Source organism: Pongo abelii, chromosome Y, assembly GCF_028885655.2.
Source record: "Pongo abelii isolate AG06213 chromosome Y, NHGRI_mPonAbe1-v2.0_pri, whole genome shotgun sequence".
In the NCBI taxonomy this organism is placed as follows: Eukaryota; Metazoa; Chordata; class Mammalia; order Primates; family Hominidae; genus Pongo; species Pongo abelii.
This window is the reverse complement of record NC_072009.2, coordinates 40,715,842-40,730,150: the sequence shown is the minus strand read 5'-3', so window position 1 is coordinate 40,730,150 and position 14,309 is coordinate 40,715,842.

Here is a 14,309-nt window from a genome sequence, read left to right as displayed (position 1 = left end):
GGCAAAAATAAAGATGTTCTTGTAACCAATGAGAATAAAGACACAACATACCAGAATCTCTGTGACACATTCAAAGCAGTGTGTAGAGGGACATGTATAACACTAAATTGCCCACAAGAGAAAGAAGGAAAGATCCAAAATTGACACCCTAACACAATTAAAAGAACTAGAAAAGCAAGAGCAAACACATTCAAAAGCTAGCAGAAGGCAAGAAATAACTAAAATCAGAGTAGAACTGTGGGAAATACAGACACATAAAACCTTTCAAAAAACTAATGAACCAAGGAGCGGGTTTTTTGAAAGGATCAACAAAATTGATAGACTGTTAGCAAGACGAATAAAGAAGAAAAGAGAGAAGAATCAAACAGATGCAATAAAAAATAATAAAAGGGATATCACCACCAATCCCAGAGAAATACAAACTACCAACAGATAATACTACAGACACCTCTATGCAAATAAGCTAGAAAATCTAGAAGAAATGGATAAATTCCTCGACACATACACCCTCCCAAGACTAAACCAGGAAGAAGTTGAATCTCTGAATACACCAATAACAGGCTCTGAGATTGTGGCAATAATCAATAGTTTACCAATCAAAAAGAGTGCAGGAACAGACAGATTCACAGCCAAATTCTACCACAGGTACATGAGGAACTGCTACCATTCCTTCTGAAACTATTCCAATAAATAGATAAAGAGAATCCTCCCTACCTCATTTTATGAGGCCAGCACCATCCTGATACCAAAGCCAGGCGGAGACACAACAAAAAAAGAGACTTTTAGACCAATATCCTTGATAAACATTGATGCAAAAATCCTCAATAAAATACTGGAAAACTAAACCCAGCAGCACATCAAAAAGATTATCCACCATGATCAAGTGGGTTTCATCCCTGGGATGCAAGGCTGGTTCAATATATGCAAATCAATAAATATAATCCAGCATATAAACAGAACCAAAGACAAAAACCACATGATTATCTCAATAGATGCAGAAAAGGCCTTTGACAAAATTCAACAACACTTCATGCTAAAAACTCTCAATAAATTAGATATTGATGGGATGTATCTCAAAATAATAAGAGCTATCTATGACAAACCCACAGCCAATATCATACTGAATGGGCAAAAACTGAAAGCATTCCCTTCGAAAGCTGGCACAAGACAGGGACGCCCTCTCTCATCACTCCTATTGAACATAGTGTTGGAAGTTCTGGCCAGGGAATTTAGGCAGGAGAAGGAAATAAAAAGTGTTCAATTTGGAAAAGAAGAAGTCAAATTGTCCCTGTTTGCAGATGACATGATTGTATATCTAGAAAACCCCATTGTCTCAGCCCAAAGTCTCCTTAAGCTGATTAGCAAGTTCAGCAAAGTCTCAGGATACAAACTCAATGTACAAAAATCACAAACATTCTTATACACCAATAACAGACAAACAGAGAGCCAAATCATGAGTGAACTCTCATTCACAGCTGCTTCAATGAGAATAACATACCCAGGAATCCAACATACAAGGGACATGAAGGACCTCTTTAAGGAGAACTACAAACCACTGCTCAATGAAATAAAAGAGGATACAAGCAAATGGAAGAACATTCCTTGCTCATGGGTAAGAAGAGTCAATATCGTGATAATGGCCACAATGCCCAAGGTATTTTATAGATTCAAAGCCATCCCCATCAAGCTACCAATGACTTTCTTCACAGAATTGGAGAAATCTACTTTAAAGTTCATATGGAACCAAAAAAGAGCCTGCATCACCAAGTCAATCCTAAGCCAAAAGAACAAAACTGGAGGCATCACACTACCTGACTTCAAACTATACTGCAAGTCTACAGTAACCAAAAGAGAATGGTACTAGTACCAAAACAGAGATATAGATCAATAGAACTAAAGAGAGCCCTCAGGAATAAGGCTGCATATCTACAACTATCTGATCTTTGACAAACCTGAGAAAAACAAACAATGGGGAAAGGATTCCCTATTTAATAAATGGTGCTGAGGAAACTGACTAGCCATATGTAGAAAGCTGAAATTAGATCCCTTTCTTACACCTTATACAAAAATTAATTCAAGATGGATTACAGACTTAAACGTTAGACCTGAAACCATAAAAAACCTAAGCATTACCATTCAGGACATAGACATGGCCAAAGACTTCATGTCTAAAACACCAAAAGCAATGGCAACAAAAGCCAAAATTGACAAATGGGATCTAATTAAACTAAAGAGCTTCTGCACAGCAAAAGAAACTACCGTCAGAGTGAACAGAAAACCTATAAAATGGGAGAAAATTTTCACAACTTACTCATCTGACAAAGGGCTAATATTCAGAATCTGCAATGAACCCAAACAAATTTACAAGAAAAAAACAAACAACCCCATCAAAAAGTGGGCAAAGGACATGAACAGACACTTCTCAAAAGAAGACATTTATGCAGCCAAAACACACATGAAAAAATGCTGACCACCACTGGCCATCAGAGAAATGCAAATCAAAACCACAATGAGATACCATCTCACACCAGTTAGAATGGCAATCATTAAAAAGTCAAGAAACAACAGGTGCTGGAGAGGATGTGGAGAAATAGGAACACTTTTCCACTGTTGGTGGGACTGTAAACTAGTTCAACCATTGTGGAAGTCAGTGTGGTGATTCCTCAGGGATCTAGAACTAGAAATACCATTTGACCCAGCCATCCCATTACTGGGTATACACCCAAAGGACTATAAATCATGCTGCTATAAAGACACATGCACACGTATGTTTATTGCGGCATTATTCACAATAGCAAAGACTTGGAACCAAACTAAATGTCCAACAAGGATAGACTGGATTAAGAAAATGTGTCCCATATACACCATGGAATACTATGCAGCCATAAAAATTGATGAGTTTATGTCCTTTGTAGGGACATGGATGAAATTGGAAATCATCATTCTCAGTAAACTATTGCAACAACAAAAAACCAAATACCGCATATTCTCACTCATAGGTGGGAATTGAACAATGAGAATACATGGACACAGGAAGCGGAACATCACAATCTGGGGCTGTTGTGGGGTGGGGGGAGGGGAGAGGGATATCTTTAGGAGACATACCTATCACAAATGACGAGTTAATTGGTGCAGCATACCAGCATGGCACATGTATACATATGTAACTAACCTGCACATTGCGCACATGTACCTTAAAACTTAAAGTATAATAATAATAAAATAATAAAAGAGCTCTGATAGCAAATTATGTCAATGAGATCATGTCATATCACTGGACCTAGTAGCCAGGTGTTAAAACTTTTGCTTAAATTGTTTCCCATGAGTGCATTGTGAGACTCTTCCGTCAGGGCACTGCCAAAAAGAAATATTGTCACATATCTATGAGCCTATCCACTAGGTGATTTGTCTATTTTACCTGTGTTTTGCTCCTAAGGAACACGGTGACAACTTTTAATGTAGCATTTAGGAAATATGCCTTCTCTCTCCTGCTAGGTCCTGTGCTCTAAAGAAGCAGGTACATGGTGCTGAATGCAAAACTTAAATAATGCAACTCTGCTCTTTATTCTGGAGGCTGCCAAAAGAGGACATTATTAAATATTGTTCAGTCTAACACCTTGAAGTTGCACCCACATGATATGACTCCTCTGACTTAGCACGGCCTGCAAAAGAGATTATAATGTATTCTCAGCTCAGAATTCTGGTGATGAGACTCTCCTAACTTGGTTCTGCCCACAGGAGAAATAGTGACATATACCTGGGTTCAGCTCACATGCACAAATACAGCTGTTATATCTAGACCCAGAAAGTGGAGATATTTTGACATTCTTAGCCAGTCTTATGGCCGTAAGTAAAGCAATGTGTCTACTAATTGTATAAAGTTCACAGAGGACTATGACACTCAGGCATATGACATAAAGCCTAAATGGTACAAACGATGTCGTAACAGGGACAGCAACCCAGTGCTATTGTGACTCTTGTATATACACTCAGCTGATCCTACTGTCTTTGTCTCACAAGAATAGACCCTACAAATAAGGTACTAAATCTCACACAAAATAGCTGTCAATGGTTGAATCTCTTCCTCTCATTCATGTGTCTCATCCACAGGTCTTTTGCTGATGCATGATTCAGCACACCTGTGAAACTGTGACTCTCCTCCTGGAACACAATCTTAAAGTGGAATTGGGCATCTTATACATGGATCTTGCTCACTGTTGAGATTGTGACTCCTCCACTTTGGCCCAAGTCATGGGGGGTGTTGACTCAAATACACAAACCTGGGACTTGTGTGGGATTGTGAAACTTATATCTGAATATTCCTAGTGTGTGATTAGGACATAAAAGTTAGCCCAGCTTCTGAACAACTTGACTCTCATTTTTAGGCCATAACCACAGATAAAAGTGTGACATGCCTGGATCATACACCTAAGCATAGGTGCCTGGGCCTGCCTACAAATTGCACTTTTACATATCACTGGTTCAAGCACCAAGGTGATTTGAATTATTTGCCTGAGTGCTGCTCAAGAAAAGCATTGTGGCTGATATCTAGGTCCATCAGGTAAGTGATGTGACTCCCTTCTACTGCCTTGGGCCTGCACTTATGGTGCATTGAAACACATAACTGGGTTCTGCACCCAAGTGGTGTGACTCTCTCTTTTGGGTTCTGCTAATGAGAAGCTTTGTAACATATCAGTTTGCTCATCACCTAGCTCATGTCTCTCCTCTCTTCTCTTGACCAGATCACAGGGAAGATTTTGACATATTGATAAACTCAGCGCCAACGTGTAGTCACTTTCTTACCTTGGTTTTGCACATAGCAGCCATTGGGACATATATCTATGCCAATTGCCTTGGTTAAGTGAGCCTCCTCTCTTTCTTAAGTCCTGCCCATAGGTGGAATTTTGATATATCACCAAAAACAGTATCCAGTTGATGTGATTCTTCTTCCAGGGTCCTGCCCACAAGATGTATTGTGATATCTCAAAGGATCAGCACCCACCCAGGTGATGTGACCTTCCCACTTGCTCTCCACCCACAGCTGATATTATGCAATACACCTGAGATGAAATAAGAGGACTAATCATGACTCTTAAATATGGAGCCAGGTCATAGGCTGTATGGTGACTCCCATTCCTGATGCATTTCTCTAGTGTTATTGTAACATACACAATTGTCTACCTCCTGAGTGATTTAATAATCCTGCCGAGGTGTAACCCACAAGTGAGATTCACCAATATACTTCAGCTGCTCACCTTGGAGATTTGACTCTCCTGTCTTAACAATATCCTCAGGAAAGATTGTAACGTATCTCTGAATCCATCTTCTAGGTTACCTGTCTCCCTGTCTTGCCTCCTCTGCCTGGACTCTTCTTCCACAGGGATTGTACCACTTTTTTCTTTTCTTTTCTTTTCTTTTTTTTCTTTTCTTTTCTTTTCCTCCTTTTTTTTTTTTTTTTTTTTTCACCTAGGCTGGAGTGCAGTGGTGCGATCTTAGCTCACTGTAACCTCTGTCTTAGGGATTGTAGCATTTCTAAGCACTGCATGCAAATGACATGACTCTTTAGTCTGGTCCCTTCAACAGAAGGCATTGTTGCACTTCTCTTGGCCAATAATTTAGGTTATATGACCCTCCTCTTCTGCCCAGACACTGCTTAAAAGGGGCATTGTGTCATACATCTGGGTGTAATCCACAATTTATGCAACTTTTCCTCCAGGAACTTGTCTACAAGTAGAATATTTGAAAATTTCTGGTTCAAAAATTAGGTGACTTAGCAGTCATACCTGTTTCATTATCACAGAGTAAATTGTGATATATGACTAGGCACAACTCACAGGCATAATAATGACTCTCATACCCCACAAATAGGAGTAATTTTGACTCTCACTACTTGCTTTAGAAACATGAGTGATTGAATCTTTCTCAGTTAAAAAAAGGTCATGGAAGATTATAATAGCCTCAGAAATTTTATAAAGCCTTTGACTTGTACAGAGAGTGTAATAACAGAATACAACAGAAAGGTGAAATTGTGGGTCTCATACACACACTCAGCTGGCAGAAAAGACTGTCACCATCTCATATATATGAAGCCAGATGTCACTCCTGAAAACGGGATATGTGTGGCATTGTAAATCTCATCCCGGGAATTTTCAGCAAGTGTAAGATAAATATTTGCCGAGTACCTTATGATTGGATTCTCCAAACTGGTTTCATCCCATGTATGTTATTGTGATATGTACCTTGACTAACCTCCAGGTGACGTGACTCTCCTGCCTAAGCCTAGATCCAGCACCCTGGTCATGTTACATTTTTGCCTGAGCCCTGCCTACAGAAATCATTGACATATCACATTGATATGTCACTGTGTCAACAACTTAGGTAACATTAAACTCCTCATTAGAATGGTCCCTGTGCACTCTGAGAGACAGTGACATATGGCTGGGCCAAGCACAAAGCTGATGGTACTCTTTTGCTAGGGTCATGTCCTAAAAAGGGCATTATGACAAATTTCTGGGTCTTCACCTAGGTGATTTTGCTCTACTGCTTGGGTCATGCTTACCTGTATAGTGACATGTTTCTAAGCTAGGAAAAAATGTATTAGTACTCTTTCACCTGGGCCAAGTCTCAGGGGGACATTGTGATATATCTCTGGCCCTATCACTTAGGTGATGTGACTCCCTGCCTGGGTCCTGCCCACATACAGCATTGAAACATAAGGGCAAAAACTGCACCTATTTGCTCTAACTCACTTGACTGGGTCCTGTCCTAAGGTAGCCTTTTGAGATAGCTCAGAATCCAGCATCAGCGTGATGTAGCTCTTTTGCCTGCTTTCACCTCACATGTAAGATTGTGTCATACACCTGCAGAAGCACCTAGGTGATGTGTAATATGACTCTTCTCTTCTGCTTGAGCCCTGCCTACTTGGGATATTTGGCCATATATCTGAGCTCATGTCCTAGGTGAGTGACCCTGTTTTTCTGCCAGAGAGTTTACAATGAGGTAATGTGAGATATTGCTTAGCCTAATACTTAGGTAATATGACTCTTCATTTTTTCCTGAACTGTGCCCATGAAAAGGAATTCTGACATATCACTGGGCCCAGTACCCAGATGATGTTCCTCTGCTGCCTTGGTCCTTCATAGAGAATTACGCCATATGGCTGGGCCCCCAACCCTGATGATGTAAGTTTCTGCCTGTGCCACAGCAACGGAAAGTATTTTAGCATATCTTCGTCCCATGTTGTAGGCGTGTTTGCTCTCATCATTTATTTGCTTTTCTTCCACATTTGGGATTGTGTTATATTGCTGGATCTAGCACCCAGTTAATGTAACCCTCATTTCTGCACCCTTCCTAGAGAGGGCATTGTGACATATTGCTTGGTACAACACCTAAATTGTGCTACCCTCTTGTCAAGTTTTTTCCTACAAATTGGATTATTAAATTTACATTGCTTCTATTCAGAGGGATGATAGTCAAATTTAAATTGTGATTACACCAATAGTAGATATGTTGCTTCTCATCACTATGTTTATGGCAATAGGTAAGATTATGAATTGCATATTTGTACAAAACTCACAGAATGTTACAACACTAACTCATATTCTATAAACTTATTAGGTGGTACACAGAATAGTCTAACAGGTAAATAAAGTACAAAGATAGAATTTTGACTTTCCTATATGGATCTTGCTACAGATGAGATGGTGGCTCATTTCTGGACCCAGATCACAGGCAAGATAATTGGTCTCCCATCTGAACCCAGCCTATAAGAGAGATGTTGACTATCATAATAGGGTTTAAAGCAATATATAAGATTATGAGTCAATACGAGCATGTATGCCTCAGAGTAGATTGCTACTCTCATGCATGTTGCATAAAGCCTTCGGATGCTGTAGAATGTGTCATACAATGATCTAGAAAACACATGAGATTGTGACTCTCACATACACACCAAGCTAGCAGTTAAAGGTGTCACCCAAAAGATGAAGCGATTGTGTCATATCTCTAGGCCTAGTACTCCTAGGTTTGAGAAATTTTGGCTTAAATTCTTTACCATGGGTGCATTGTGATCCATCACTGGGTTAAAGTGATGAAAAGGTGACTCTTCTGCTTGGACCCTGGCACCAGGGGATATTATCACATATCTCTGGACCTATCAGGTAAGTGATGTGTCTCTCTTCCCAGTGCCCTTCCCACAGGGGACACTGTGACATATTGCTAGATACAACATCTAGATAATGTGAATCTCCTCTCCTGCCTGGATCCTGTCCACTGAAGAAATTGTGACATACCACTGAGTATAAAACCTAGATGCTGTGCCACTACGTTTTGTTATGTACTCTGTCAAGAGAGGGAATTTTAATATATTGTTGATCATGGCACCTAGGGGGTGTGACTATCCACTATTTTTTCAACCATGTATACAGTGGGCATGATGGCATATTTTTGGAGATTTACCCAGGTGATATAAGCCTCCTGACTGCATTGTGCCTACAGAGGATGTTTGGTTATGCTTGGCTAAGGACCCAGATGATGTGACTCTACTGTCTTGTCTCTGCCCAAAAGTAAAATTGGGAATTCCTCATGAAATCAGTTCATATGTGTGAAATAACTTTCAAACTTTGACCCAGCCAGGGGAGATATTTTGACTCTCATTGCCAGTCTTACAGCCATGGGCAAAGTCAAAGACCTCCACCTGTAAGAATTCACAGAATACTGTGCTACTCACGTATATCACATAAATTATCAGTGGTACAAAGAGTTTCATAACAGGCACCAACAACCACGTGCTATTTTGAGTCTTGGATGCATATCCAGCTGACACGATTTTCATTCTCATACATAAACAGAGCCTACAATGAGGTACTAAATTTCACACACATAAGCAGTTGAAATCTTAAAATTGTAACTCTCATACATGAATCTGATCCACAGGTGGTTTGGTGACATTTGAACCATGATTCAGGAAACCTGTAGTGCTTTGAATCTACTAATGGAACACAATCTTCAAGTGGGACTGGGGCTCTTATACATGCATCTTGCCCATTGTTGAGATTGTGATGTCTGTACTTTAGCCCAACATATAGAAGTTGACTCTTACACCTGAAGCCAGGACTTGTGTGAGAGTGTGAAATGTATTTCTGAATATTTTCGAGTGTGTGATTGAGAAGTATGACTTTGCCCAGTATCTGATTGTTTTGAATCTCCTTTCTAGGCCCAGAGCACAGTTCAGATTGTGACATATGTGTGCTAAGCACCTAAGCAATATATAACACCTTCTTGGGCAATGGGACCAAGGGCACTTTTACATATCCCTGAAAGAAACACCTGGCTGATGCAAAATCTTGGCTGAAAGCTTGCCTACAAAGAGCACTGTGGCTTTTATCAAGGTCCATCATATAAGTGATGTGACTTCCTTCTACTGCCTTGGCCTTGCACTTCTGGTACATTGTTACACATAACTGGGTACTGCACCCATGTGATGGGACCCTTTGTTTGGAGGGAGTAGATTCTAACAATATAAAAACTGTATAACATATCACTTGGCTCAGCACCTAGGTGATGTTTCTTTTCTCTTGACTGAACTCTGAACACCAGAGAGATGGTGACATATAGGTGAAACCAGCACAAGGTGAGTTCACTCTCCTGCCTTGGTCACAAACATAGGGGCCATTGTGACATATCTCCAAGCCAATTGCCTAGGTGTGGTTTGTGTCCTCTCCTGCCTAAGCCCGGCCCACAGGGGGTTTTAGATATATCACTGAAACCGGCATCCTCGTTATGTGACTCTTCTTCCAGAGGCCAGTACACAACAAGATTGCAACATTCAACTAGACCAGCATCCACTCAGGTGATGAGAATTTCCTGTTTTCTCCATGTTCACAGGTTATATTTTGCCATATATGTGAGGGCAGATCAAAGGCCTAATAAAGACCATTGTACCTGGAGCCTGAAGCTTTTTATATGTGTTACTGTGACATTTTCTCTTTGCCAATCTCCTGAGTGATTTAATAATCCTACTTAGTTATAGCTAACAGATGACATTTTGACATATACCTGGGCAAAACCATGATGATTTGACTCATGTTTTAACAGTGTCCCCAGAACGGATTGTAACATATTGCTGGATTCATCCTCTAGGTTATGTGTCTCTCCTCTCCCACCTGAATCCTGATTCTAGTGAAGATTGTAGCATTTCTATGCACTGCATCCAAATGACATGATTCTATTGCACGTGGCCTTTTCAACAGGAGGCATTGTGACATATCTCTGGGGCCATGATTTAGGTGATATGACTCTACTGACCTTCCTGGACATTCTCCACAAGGGGTATTATGCCATAAGGCTTTGCTTAAAACCCAAGTTTTGTGAATTTTCTGTTAGTGTCTTGCCTTCAAAGAGAATATTGGAATAATTCTGGCTTAAAACTTGGGTGATGTGATTGTCCTGTCTGTTTAATAACCACAGAGGTAATGGTGACATTTACTGAGGCACAGCTAACATCCATGATAATGACTCTAATATGGGAACCCAGGCAATAAGATAAATTTTGACTTTTGTCACAAGATTTTGAGACATGAGTGATGTCAAAGATCTTCGTCTGGTTAAAAGGTCACAGAAAATTATAATAAACACAGATAATTTATAACAATCTTGGGTTATACATAGTGTCATAATAATGCCTAGCAGACAGAGAAAATTATGAGTCTCATATACACACCCACATAACAGTAAGGGCTTTCAACATCAAAGATGAATGAAAGCAACTATCCTATATAAAAAGAGGACATGTGTGGCATTGGATATCTAATTCCTAGAATTTAATTCTATTGCAAATGTGATTTAAATCTTTCCCAAGCACCTGTGTAATTTCACTCTTCAGATTGGGTCCCGCCTATATAAGGAATGTTGATGTCCACCTGGGCCAATTTTGAAGTGATGTGACCCTTCTGCCTTGGATGTGCTCTCAATAAGAATTGTGACATCACTGGATCCAGAACCCAGGTGATGTTACATTCTTGTCGCAATATGCCTGCCCCCAATAATTCAATGTTATTTCACGTAGGTTCTTTTCTATTTCCCTAAGTGTTGGCTGCTCTGAGAAATAAAGGGAAAGAGCACAAAACAGATAAATTTTAAAGCTGGGTATAGAGGGGAGACATCACACATCGGCAGGTTCCCTGATGCCCCTTGAGCCATAAAACCAGCAAGTTTTTATTAGCAATTTTCAAAGGGGAGGGAGTGTATGAATAGGGTGTGGGTCACAGAGATCACATGCTTCAAGGTCAAGAAGGGATCACAAGGCAGAAGTCGGGGTGAGATCACGAGGTCAGGGCAAGATTAGAATCACTAATGAACGTCCATGTCCAGCTGTGCACACATTGTCATCTTAACAGGGTTCAAGGGCAGAGAAAAGGTCTGACTAGAATTCTCCAGGCTGGAATGTCCTAATCCTATCAAGCCTGGGGATGCTGCTGGACACTAGGGTGTGTTTCATCCCTATCCACATCTGCATAAAGCAGACACTCCTAGGGTGGCCATTTTAGAGCTTCCCCCCGGGAATGCATTCTTTTCCCAGGGCTGTTAATTATTAACATTCCTTACTGGGGAAAGAATTCAGTGGTATTTATCTTGCCCATTTTCAGTAATAAGAGAAATATGGCTCTGTCCTGCCCAGTACACAGACAGCCAGACTTTAAGGTTGTCTCCCTTGGTCCCTGGAAGTCACTGTTACCCTGTTCTTAAGGTGCCCAGATTTCATATTGTTCAAACACACATGCTTTACAAACAATTTGTGCTGTTAACACAATCATCACAGGGTCCTAAGGTGACAAACAACCTCAGCTTATGCAGAAGATGGGACTAAGAGATTAAAGTAAAGACAGGCATAGGAAATTATAAGAGTATTGATTGGGGAAGTAATAAATGTCACTGAAATCTTCACAATTTATGTTCTTCTGCCATGGCTTCAGCCAGTCCCTCTGTTCGGGGTCCCTGACTTCCCACAACATCATTGTGACATATCACTGTGTCCGTCACTTAGAAGAGGCTGCCAGGCTCATGTAAAAATAGGGCATTTTGACATATCATAGGCGTCTCATGTAGGTGATATGGCTCTTCTGCTTGGGACTTGCCCACTTGAATAGTGACAGATTGCCAGGGCAGGCACAAAAGTGATTGTACTCTTTTGCCAGGGCCATGCTTTAAAGAAGGCTTTGTGACATATCTCTGAGCCTATCACCTAGATGATGTGACTTCCTGCTTTGCCTTGTCCACATGGATCTTTATGATATAAAGGTGGAAACTGCATCCTAGGTGACATAACTCTCTTGCCTGGGTCCTGTTCAAAGGGGGACTTGTGAACATGTCAGGGCCCAGGACCAGATGATGTGGCTCTTTAGCCTGGTTTCTGCCCACATATTAATTTGTGATATATGGAAAAAGAAGCACTTATGTAATATGACCCTCTCTGCCTGAGCCTTGGCTACTTGCGACATTGGGTCATATCTCTGAGCCCATCATGTAAGTGATGTGAATCCCTTCTACTGCCTTGGCCCTTCACTTACAGTGCAGTGTGACACATAAGTGGGTACTTCACACAGATGACGTGACTCTCCTTTTGGGGTTCTGCCAACAGGAAGTGATGCAACACATCACTTGGCTCAGCATGTAGGTGATGTTTCTTCACTTTTGCTTGGGCCCTGACCACAGGCAGATTGTGGCTTGCTACTGGGTCCAGAAACAATGTGAGGGCACTCTCCAACATTGGTACTGCACATCAAAGACATTGTGAGATATATCTATATAAATTCCTTAGGTTAAATGAGTGTCCTCTCTTGCTAGAGTCCTGCCCACAGAGGGGGTATGGATATGTCACTGCAGTCAGCATAAAGGTGATGTGACATTTCTGCCAAGGTCCTGCACAGAAGATGGATTGTGACATCTCACTGGTGCCACCTCCACATAGGTGATGTGACTTTCTTGCCTTCTCTATGGCCACAGTTGATATTATGCAATGTACCAGAGATAATTACAAAAGTCTCAAACAACCCATATGCCTGGTAATTGTGACATGTACTTTTGCCCAGCTGCTGACTTAATTTTTCTGCCTTTGTATAGTCCATAAATGAGATTTTGACAAATAACTGTGCCACACATATTAATGACTGCTTGTGCTATCTTAACAGTGTCCTCAGGGGGAATTGTTAACATATTTCTGGACACATGTTATAGGTTACATGTCTGTCCTTTCCTGCCTGGACCCTGCCTCCTTTGGTAATTGTAGCTTTTCTAAACACTGTATCCAAATGCTATGAATTTCTTTCTTGGCCCCTGCCAAAATGAGGCACTGTGACATATGTTTAGGCCCATGATTTAGGTTATATAACTTTCCCCTCCTGCCTGGATACTGCTACAAATGACATTGCACCTCATAGCTGGACTTAGCACACAAGCTATGTAAAATTTCTGACAGTATCCTGCCTACTAAGGGGATGTTGGAATATTTCTAGCCCAGTATTTAGGTGATGTGTCTGTTCTGTCTGCTTCATAACCACAGAGGGAATTGTAACATATACTAGGCATGGCTCACAGGAATTATGACTCTCATATGAAGGCTCAGTCAATAGAAAATATTTTGACTCATAGCTAACTTTAGGGACATGCGTGATGTCTTGGATCTCCTTCTTCTTCAAAGATCACAAAACATTACAACACTACACATATTTTACAAAGTCTCTAGATTATACAGACAGTGTCAAAGCAGGGCTCAGCACACAGGTGAAATTGTGAGACCTGTATGCACACCGAGCTGTGGGCAAGGACTGTTATTATTTCACATGGATTAAGCCAACTGTCACACATAAAAGCAAGATATGTGGTATTGTAAATCTCACCTTTGGATTTTTCTGAAAATGTGATTTTGATATAATTTTTGCCAAGCTCCTGTATAATTTGAGTGTCCAGAGTGATTTTAGTCCATATATGGGATTGTGTTATCTACTTAGGCCAAACCCTAAGTGACATGACTCTCTTTCATAAGCCCTTCTCTCAGTAAGGATTGTGATCTATCACTGGATCTAGCACCCAAGTAATGTTACATTCTTGCCCGTGCCATGCCCACCCAAATTATTGGGACATATTTCTGTCTCCACCTCATAGGTGACATAACTCTTTTCTCTGGAATGGGCCATGGACAAAGCAAGGATAGTGACATATTGCAAGGCCAGGCTCACAGGCAAGGATACTCTTTTGGCAGAACCATGCACAAACGAGAGCATTTTGACATATCTCTGTATCTATCACCTAGG